Genomic DNA, 10846 nt, shown 5'->3' with positions numbered 1-10846 from the left:
TCACACGCACTGAACAGCTCTCCTCGCCCCGCCTCTCCCCACCCCGACAGAGACGTCAATTCCTGGAGGAGCCAATCGCTGCCCGCGTCGTCTAATGGGTCTGATCAGCCAGAGTGCCCTCTACTGGAGGAATGGAAGGCGGTCGAAGGCGAGAGTTATTCTACTTCAGAGCGAATCTTGAAAGGAGAAGCGAGGAAGGGGAGGAGAGATGGCCAGTTGTTACCAACCTCTCTCGTTTTTTCTTCCCACCCTGGTGTGTGTGTGTGTGGGGGGGGGAGGTGGGCTCTCTGCATGCGGTGGGTCGCAGTGCAGCCGAGGTTATAAGTTCCAAGGGACAAAACTGAAGGCTAGTAGGTGAAGGCATCGCTCTGCCCTTTATCACGCTTGTAAGCCATATATGGCATGAAATGCTGCAGGACTTACCCCGAAAAGATTATAGTTAAGCACACACTCTCTTCTATGTCTAAACTCGGCATATTAGAACTAAAGTAAGAAATGTAACCAACGGAACAATATTCAAATAAACTTACAAAGGGCTTTCATGCATTCAGTGTTTTATTAATATACTTTCAAGTAATTTTTCATGTGCAGAGTTCTCAGTTGAAAAGCAAAATCAGTTCTGGAATCCTGACAGTTTTTGCATATGCAAAAATTGGACCGTTTCCTTACTAAACATAATTTGCCTGTACATGCAGGTGTAAATGGAGCTCAGTTGCAAAACAAAAGTTGGCAAGACTACAGTGGTTGTGTAACCAATCATTAGGAGGCAATTCATTCCAGGCTATGACCAACACAAGAGAGTTTGTCATGTTCCTGCCTATATCAAAGCTAAACACCCATTACATTTTTACATATCCATGCTACAATGAGGAGAATGCTATCTTTGCCTTGCTAAAAAATAAAGCAAAACATAACCATGCCACCATTGAAATGGTAAGGTAAAAATGCCATAGACATTCAAACTGCCTTACTTCAGGCTACTTTTAAGTTTGTAATGTTCCCCCAATTATTCCCAGTGTTATCTCGGGAATTTGCTGATTCAAGTGGAGTATGAAATGCTTCAGTGCTAAAGCTATTACTTTAAAACTCTTGTTTCTCCATTTGAACATCACTTTCTTCCTCTTAAGTTTGACTTTTTGACATAGCTACTTCATCTTGTTGCCTGACACAGCCAGCCCCAGCTTTTTGCAATATGTCATGGCAAAAGAGGAACTTTATCATATAACCAGGTTTCCATTTTCACGAGTTTGCTATGAGATAGTGCTTACTGCATAACAAGAAAAACAACCAAGTAGCAGATTGGAATATCTTAGATCAAATGTTTTCTCACTAAACATAGCAACATTAAGATTCAGAGAGGTGGCCTTCTACTTACAGCATCATAACCCAAAATGGAATAAATGCAGTTTCTCCTTTTTTTGTAGCATAAAATTAAGTCAGTAAGTGTGAATTGTAGACTTCTTTAAAAAGAAAATACAGTATGTGATAAGGTAAAGGTTCCCCTCGCACATATGTGCTAGTCATTCCCGACTCTAGGGGGCGGTGCTCATCTCTGTTTCAAAGCTGAAGGGCCAGCGCTGTCTGAAAACGTCTCCGTGGTCATGTGGCCGGCATGACTAAACACCAAAGGTGCACGGAACGCTGTTACCTTCCCACCAAAGGTGGTCCCTATTTTTCTACTTGCATTTTTTACGTGCTTTCAAACGGCTAGGTTGGCAGAAGCTGGGACAAGTAATGGGAGCTCACCCCGTTACGCAGCACTAGGGATCCAAACCGCTGAACTGCCAACCTTTCGATCAACAAGCTCAGCATCTTAGCCACTAAGCCACCCTTATGTGATACAAATGTATATATTGGGATCTTTATCCGCCAGTAGGAGGTACAAATAGAATTATTTTGTCTGATCTGTTAAATGAGCTAAGAAAAGAAATTAGTAACACATTATGGTTGCTTAGTGCAGGATAGCAGGATAGGTTCCCAGTATTTGTCACTTCCATTTTGTAGGGACAAAGACTAGAACAAATGAGCTTGCCAGCTCTCAGAGGAAAAGTATTCTACAGAATAGAGGCAGCTACAAAGAATGTGGATCTTCTAGGTCCCAGCAGAAGATAATATTAAGGGAAGGGACCAGGAATATACCCACCCTAATTGAATTGGGCAGGTAACATCAGGGAAGGCAGTCCTACACATAATCTGGTCTGTGCCATTCAAACCTTTAAAGCAGGCATGTCCAACCTGCAGCCCACGGTCCACACATGGCCTTGGACAGGTAGTAATGTGAAGTTGTGAACCCAGACCATTGTAAACCTTTTAACATTATTATGTGATTTATACTCATTAACCATATTATATATTTTATACGCAGCCCAAGACAATCCCTCTTCACTCTGTGCAACCTGGCAAGCACTCATGAACACTCATGCTTTAAAGGTAACTACCATTACCTTGAATTGTAAGAAGAAGAAACTGGAAGCCAATGCAAGTCATGCAGCAGCAGTGTAATATAAGTAATTGTATAGGTTTGTGTGATGATTATAACATGTTATAGAATTCCCATTTCCCCAGGGACATTCCACAGCTTGACATAATCAAAAACTTTTCTCAAGTCAGCAAAGCCAAATTTGCACTTACTTTTTGAATCTGAACATCCACTTCCTGATAATCTTTCTTCACACTTGTACATTGGTGGTATTGGAATTTATGGATAAATTAGTGGTAATTGGGGTATGTCACAATTCATAGAAATAGCACTTATCAAGGAAGCCCTTGATGGTTTTAATTCTTGTAGTAATTATGGTTATGAACAATAGAAACAATAGTTTTTCTTGTTGAGGCCTTGAACAAAAACATTGTCCAAAGCCTGAACATTATCTTGCTAGTGCCAATATAATTGAGGTAATAGCAGAAATAGCCCTGAACACATTGAAAAGAAATCTTCTCTGAAACTACCATGATTCTGAATTTTAGAGAGAAAGAAAACATTCATGAAAAAGTTGACTGATACAAATGCCTTTTTCAAAAAGAAGTAGTAAATCAAGCAAGCAGGGTGCTTTATGGAGCCATTGCTAGGTGAGGTTATTCTACTGGTGAGCTGTCTATTTGCTGGATAAACCATGGACCATGCTGAGAAAATTTATTTTTGCCATATTATCATACGGAGTAAACAGTTGGAAGACTAAAGCAAAGGTGATAGAACACAATAAATTCAGACATGAAAATTATACAGTTGGACAAGGTTGTTGTATCTGATTGTGTGAAATGGAGTTTGTTGATTCAAAAAATAGAGCCTGCGCCTGCAAGAAAATGCTAGGATGATAATGAAGAAGTAGATCAGATGGAATAATAGCAGAGCAAAATTACTAATGTTGGGACTACAGATGCTAGCCAACTGGATGATGAGAGACATGCCATCTTCAAAAAGCAGATTTGTCTGAGAAAGACAACATTAAGCTCCATAAACTATATAAGCCACCCCAAACCCCCAGTCATTGGATATGAAATGGGAGGCAAATAAATTTTATAAATGAATAAAGAAACAAATAAATAAATAAATTTCTGTGCTGCAGAGATTTTTAAGACCGATCTTACAAAATGAAACTGAAAAGAACAAACTAGATCTCATTTATTGGCCAAAGGAATTTCAACCATTTCTGACATTGCTGGCACTATCATCTTCATTAACACATGTGAATAATGCAAAAGGTCCAAATGATGTAACTACACATTGCAGGGGGGAAAATACTAAACTTTTGCTAAACAAAATGAAGTAGCATCAGGACCTATCACTCTGAAATGATCACAGTACCCTTTTATACAGGGGTGTACCTATTGTAGACTTTGTGTAAAGCATTGCAACTTTTCTAAGAACAGCAAAGCTAAAGTTGAGATGTATTTAGTAGTGCTATAGCTATTGTAAATGTCCCAGCATCTGTTTAGTTCTGCATCATTAAAGATCAACCAGTAAGGTTAAAAATGTGTTTTAATTTGTCTTTACTTCTGTCATCCTCTTTTTTTGAGTACTTGTTCAATTCTGTACCCACACTGTTGGTCAGAACCTTTTGGAGCTTCTCAGGATAAAAACAGCCCTTTACAGGCTTAGATTTGTAATCTTTTAATCTGTATATCATTCTTCACCCTTATCCCTTAACTTTTCAGACTAATATATCCCCCATATGGGTTTGCTAATAGCCGTTTTCAAATCTCCAATTCAGTCTCCATATTCTGATATGAATACTATGGAAATAAATGCTATTACATCCCTGAAAAATATACCAATAAATGTTTCTAGATATAAAATATCAATGTATTCACTTGTCAAATAAAGAAGTATCCGAAGTTTATTTTGATCACCAATAAGGAGGAGCATTTTTTGTGTTTCTTTGGAAACATTTTGTAATATCTATGATATCACACTGTTAGAAATAATCTAGGCAGAACATAGTATTTTATTTCTAGGGAACTGACCCTTGGGATTTATCAAGACTATAAGCCTCTTGTCCTGAAAGCTAGGTCTTGACCTGTTTATTCGGCAGCTTTTTATCATGTTTTCTTCTGTCTTGAAATAAGGAATTTCCACACCCCATAATTTCTTACGTGGCCAGGTATATAATAAATGTTTAGTTTCATAGTTCAATGTAACTGAAAGGCTATGTGGAAATGATCACTTATCTGCTTAAAAACGTATTATTAAATGTAAAAAATATTAAGATCAGAAGAGTATTTCTGATACTAGATGAAGTCCCCTGATAATTATCACCTTTTTCCAAAGAAATTAGATTACACACCAGTTTATAATATGCACCCCTTTGTAGCCTCTCCATAACCTCAAAATCAAACCTGCAATCATAAGCAAGCCAGTTTTCACTTGAATTACAGCACTTCGGACCACGGTCAAAATACATCAGCCTCTCTGATAGAATTGAACTACAGTCACATTCCAGACCTGAAAAATCCTTGTGATTTCTGACAACAACAGTCAGCACAGCAATATAAATGCACTCTCCTTTGAACTGCAGGCTTTCTAGATAATGTTAATTTAAAGACTGCAAAATATTTAAAAAATCTTTTAAGGTGAATACCAACCAACGGTACAGGTAGTCCTTGACTTACAACAGTTCATCTAGTGAGTGTTCAAAGTTACAACAGCACTGAAAAAGTGTCTTATGACTGCTCTTCACACTTACCACAGTTGCAACTTCCCTATGGTCACGTGATCAGAATTCAAACACTTGGCAACTGGCATGTCTTTATGATGGTTGCAGTGTCCTAGGATCATGTAATCATCTTTTGCAACCTTCTGGCTTCTCCATTGACTTGGGTGTAGGAAGCCAGCAAAGAAAGTCACAAATGTTGATTATGTGACTGCAGAGAAGCTTATTAGCAAGGATCGTCTGTATTTGGATATTTGCCTGAGCATTACAAATGTGTAAATGTGTACAATTAAAGCAGCATATAATAACTGTATCAGGATACAGGTAGTCCTTGACTTACAAGAATTCATTTGGTGACCCTTCAAAGTTACAACAGCACTGAAAAAAAGTTAGTCACGACCATCTTTCACAGTTTTTTCTAAATTTGAATTTATATCCCGCCCTTCTCCGAAGACTCAGGGCAGCTTACAACCTTTGTAGCATCTCCATGATCATGTGATCAAAATTCAGATGCTTGGCAACTGGTTCATACTTACGACCATTGCTGTATCCCAAGGTCACTTGATCACCTGTTGCAACCATTTGACAAGCAAAGTCAATGAGGAAATCAGATTCACTTAATTACCGTATTACTAACGTAACAACTGTAGTGATTCACTTAACAACTGTGGCAAGAAAGGTTGTAAAATGGAGCAAAATTCACTTAAAACTGTCTCACTTAGCAACAGAAATTTGGGGCTCAGTTGTAGTCTATATTCATGTAAGAAGTAAAACCAACCACTTACCTATCAGAGGTCCTTTACAGTAGCATAAAGGGGGCTGTTCACTATTTCAAAGACTGTCTGATAAGTACTGTATTATATTGTTCTCATGTTCTGCTACTGTTTCATGAAAATCGCTTATGGTAGACAAAGATCTGGGTGAAAAATCAACATTTCTATTTATCAAAATACTGATATTAGATTTCATAAGGGATGGTCAGCATTTGATATTCTTTTCATGGAGGCTGCACCTGGATACTGAAGAATATCTCCAATGATATAAAAAGAGTTGTAGAATGTTAAGCTCTTTTGTAATAGTCATGGGTTGCCAACATCAAAATTATAGCCTTTTATAATTCAAAAGCATGTGGGACTTTAAAAAGTCAAAGTCAAATATGATCTCTGCAAGTGTACCAGGCCACATAAAGCATGCTCCCTTCACTAAGTGACATTTTACCTTTCCAGGATATGTTCTGTATATGCATAGTGTATTTACTTTGAATGTGCTCAGACACATAACAAGCCTTCTCTTGCAGAACATGCTTTGGGCATGCCAAGAATATTTGTGCTGGACATGCCCAGACCCATAGTAAATCTTCTTTTGCATTTTTTCATTGTTTGCTGAAGGGTTGGAAGAATCTGCATTTCCAATTAAATTTTTGCAAATTTTTGCAAAAAGATTTGCCTTTAATATATGCGATTGAATGAAAAATAATGCTTCCAATGTTAAAAGTCTTATGCTTTCCCCAAATGAAAGGAATGCAGCACCCAATACATACACATACATACTATTGATACAGTGGACAAAATTTTGGTGAGCTTTTCAGAATGAGGAAAGATTGCCAGAACAGAAATTAAATATGTCCATAAGTCTTGTTCATTGCATATTTTTAACCAATACATGCTATTAGAAAATGCATACATTAATATCTAATCTGAAATATTTTTTCTTGTAGCAAGTAATCCTAGTCGAACAGTTATTTGTGTTATACCAGAAGCTTATTTTCTGATGGAAAAACACTGACGGTCCTGTTCTGTTACAATTGGTTTTTTTTTCTTTTCTTCTCCCTCCCTTCTTTCCTCCCTACCCACCTGCCTACCTACTTTCTTCCTTCTTTACTCCTCTTTCCTTACCCTTTCCCTTCGGGAGTGTTTGCCGAGCAGTCCCGACATTACACCATTCCAACTTGTTTAATTCTACCATTATTCCTGTACAATGGCAACCAATCAATTTATAGTCTTCCCCTTCCCCGCCTCATTCCCCCCCCCCCCCCGAGACTTCCCAGAACAGAATACAGGGTATTGTAACTAACAAACATAATCTAAAATATAACATAAAACATATTCCATTTCACACCATCACACTATCAATTCCCTTCTTTCTTAAACTAATACATAATAATTCCTAACTTCACTCAAAAACTAATTGATATTTTTTAATCTGATACTTATTTTGAATATAATCAATCCACTTCCTCCATTCCAAAATATATTTTTCTTGTGTACAGTCTTTCAAGTAGGCAGAAATTTTTGCCATTTCTGCTAAATTTGATACTTTACTAATCCATTCTCCAATTGTAGGTAAGTCTTCTTTCTTCCAATATTGTGCAATCAATAATCTTGCAGCAGTTATTAAATTCAGAATCAGTTTTGTCTCTATAACAGTGCAATCTGAGATTATTCCTAATAAAAGAACTGTGGAACAAACTTGATCTTCTTTTTCAAAATGTTCTGCATAATCCACCATATTTTAATCCAAAAGGCTTTAACTTTTTTGCAAGTCCACCATATATGATAATAGGTAGCATCCTCACAATCACATCTCCAACATTTTGCTTTCACATTTGGATACATACATGACAGTTTTTTAGGATCTAAATGCCATCTATAAAACATTTTATAAAATTTTCTCTTAAATTTTGTGCTTATGTGAATTTAACGTTCCTCACCCAAATTTTTCCCATGTCTCTAACATTATAGGTTGTTGAAAATTTTGTGCCCATTTTACCATACAATCTTTAACCAACTCCATTTCTGAATCAATTTCAACCAATACATTATATAATCTCTTTATATGCTGTTGACCTTGATCTTTTATTTGTTTTACCAGATTATCATCACTTTGCCTTATACCAATTTTCTGATCTATTTTCCATCTAGATTGCAATTGTCCATACTGGAACCATGTATAATTTCTTCCTTCATCCTCAATTTCTCCCTAGATTTTAACTGTAATTCCCTTTTCCATAGTCAAAAGCTCTTTGTAAGTGATAACTTCCATTTTTTGTAATATATTTATATTCTCTATCATATGTCTGGGGATGGTCCATATTGGTATCTTTCCATCTAACTTATATTGATATTTTTTCCAAATCCTCAACAACGCACTTCTGACCATATTATTCTTAAATGTCTTATCAATTTTCTTGTCATATATTACATATGCATGCCATCCATATAACAAACCATAACCTTCTATATTCAAAATCCTTTCCTCTGTTAAATTAATCCAATCAGAAATTAAAGTTAAAACAACTGCATCATAGTACAATTTCAAGTTAGGCATTTTTAAACCCCCTCTTTCCCTAACGTCTTGCATTATTTTTAACTTTATCCTCGGTTTTTTACCCTTCCATACAAAATTATTAATCCCTTTTTGCCATTCTTGTAAATTTGCATCTTTCTTCAATATTGGAATCATTTGAAACAAAAATAAAAATCTAGGCAAAACATTCATTTTTATAGCTGCCACTCTTCCCAACAATGATAATTGTAACTTCTTCCATTTCTCCATTTCTTTAATTACTTTTCCCCACAATACCTCATAATTATTTTTATATAATTTTACATTCGATGCTGTAATGTATACTCCTAAGTATTTAACCTTTTTAACTACTTCATATCCAGTTATTCTTTCTAATTCTTCCCTCTGATGTGTATTCATATTTTTAATTATCATTTTTGTCTTCTGTTGATTCACTTTAAACCCAGATACCTTACTATACTGATCAATTGTCTCCATCAAATATACAGCTGAATGTATTGGTTGAGATAAAGAAACAACCAAATCATCTGCAAACGCTCTTAATTTATAATCTTGATTTTTAATTCTAATTCCTTTTATTCGATCTAAACCACATATCTTACTCAATAATATTTCCAAAGTTAGAATGAATAATAATGGTGACAAGGGACATCCTTGTCTAGTCCCTTTCTCAATCTTGAAAGATTCTGTTAATCCACCATTTACTATTATTTGTGTTCTGTTACAATTGTTAATCTCACCTTTTGCTATCCCTTCTGCCCCAGCCCTCTTCTGTAAAACAAATGTTATAAGATATAAAATATGAAAACAAATGTTGTTTATAGTGGGGAACACATATGACAATATTCCCAGAAATAATAATAATAATAATAATAATAATAATAATAATAATAATAATAATAATAATTTATTTGATTTTTATACCGCCCTTCTCCCGAAGGACTCAGGGCGGTGTACAGGCAAAATAAAACAAACAATACAAAGTACAATTTAAAATGCAATTTAAAAAACTTATTTAAATTAGCCTGAAAATTTAAAATTTACCATACACTAAAAACCCCATTTAAAATTAATAAAAATTTGACATTTAAAATTCAATTCAAGCCAGCTCCGCGCGGATGAAAAGGTGTGTCTTCAGTTCGTGGCGGAAAGTCCGAAGGTCAGGTATTTGGCGTAAACCCAGGGGAAGCTCGTTCCAGAGTGTGGGAGCCCCCACAGAGAAGGACCTTCCCCTGGGGGCCGCCAGCCGACATTGTTTGGCGGACGGCACCCTGAGAAGTCCCTCTCTGTGAGAGCGTACGGGTCGGTGGGAGGCATGTGGTAACAGCAGGCGGTAAGCCATGGAGCGCTTTAAAGGTCGTAACCAACACCTTAAAATGCACTCGAAAGGCCACAGGTAGCCAGTGCAGTCTGCGCAGGAGCGGTGTTACATGGGAGCTACGCGTAGCTCCCTCTATCACCCGCGCAGCTGCATTCTGGACTAACTGAAGCCTCCGAGTGCACTTCAAGGGGAGCCCCATGTAAAAAGCATTACAATAATCCAAGCGAGAGGTAACGAGCGCATGAGTGACTGTGCACAAGGCATCCCGATCAAGGAAGGGGCGCAACTGCCGAACCAGGCGGACCTGGTGGAAGGCCCTCCTGGAGACAGCCGTCAAATGATCTTCAAAAGACAGCCGATCATCCAGGAGGACACCTAAGTTGCGCACCCTGTCCTTTGGGGCCAGTAACTCGCTTCCAACAGCCAGCCGCGGCTGCAGCTGACTGAATCGGGATGCCGGCATCCACAGCCACTCCGTCTTGGAGGGATTAAGCTTGAGCCTGTTTCTCCCCATCCAGACCCGTACGGCTTCCAAACACCGGGACGGCACTTCAACAACTTCATTGGGGTGGCCCGGGGTGGAAAAGTACAGCTGGGTGTCATCAGCGTACTGTTGGTATCTCACCCCGAAGCCACTGATGATCTCACCCAACGGCTTCATGTAGATGTTGAACAGCAGGGGCGAGAGAATCGACCCCTGCGGCACCCCACAAGTGAGGCACCTCGTGGCCGACCTCTGCCCCCCTGTCAACACCGTCTGTGACCGGTCGGAGAGATAGGAGGAGAACCACCGATACACAGTGCCTCCCACTCCCAATCCCCCCAACCGGCGCAGCAAGATACCATGGTCGATGGTATCAAAAGCCGCTGAGAGATCTAATAGGACCAGGGCAGAGGAATTCCCCCTGTCCCTGGCCCGCCAGAGATCATCCACCAATGCGACCAAAGCTGTCTCCGTGCTGTATCCGGGTCAAAAGCCGGACTGGAACGGGTCTAGATAGATGGCTTCATCCAGGTATTGGGGTAGCTGTCGCGCCACAGCACTCTCTACAACCTTCACAACGAAGCG

Source organism: Ahaetulla prasina, chromosome 6 (assembly GCF_028640845.1).
Source record: "Ahaetulla prasina isolate Xishuangbanna chromosome 6, ASM2864084v1, whole genome shotgun sequence".
Lineage (NCBI taxonomy): Eukaryota > Metazoa > Chordata > Lepidosauria > Squamata > Colubridae > Ahaetulla > Ahaetulla prasina.
Note: the sequence above shows the minus strand (reverse complement) of the source record.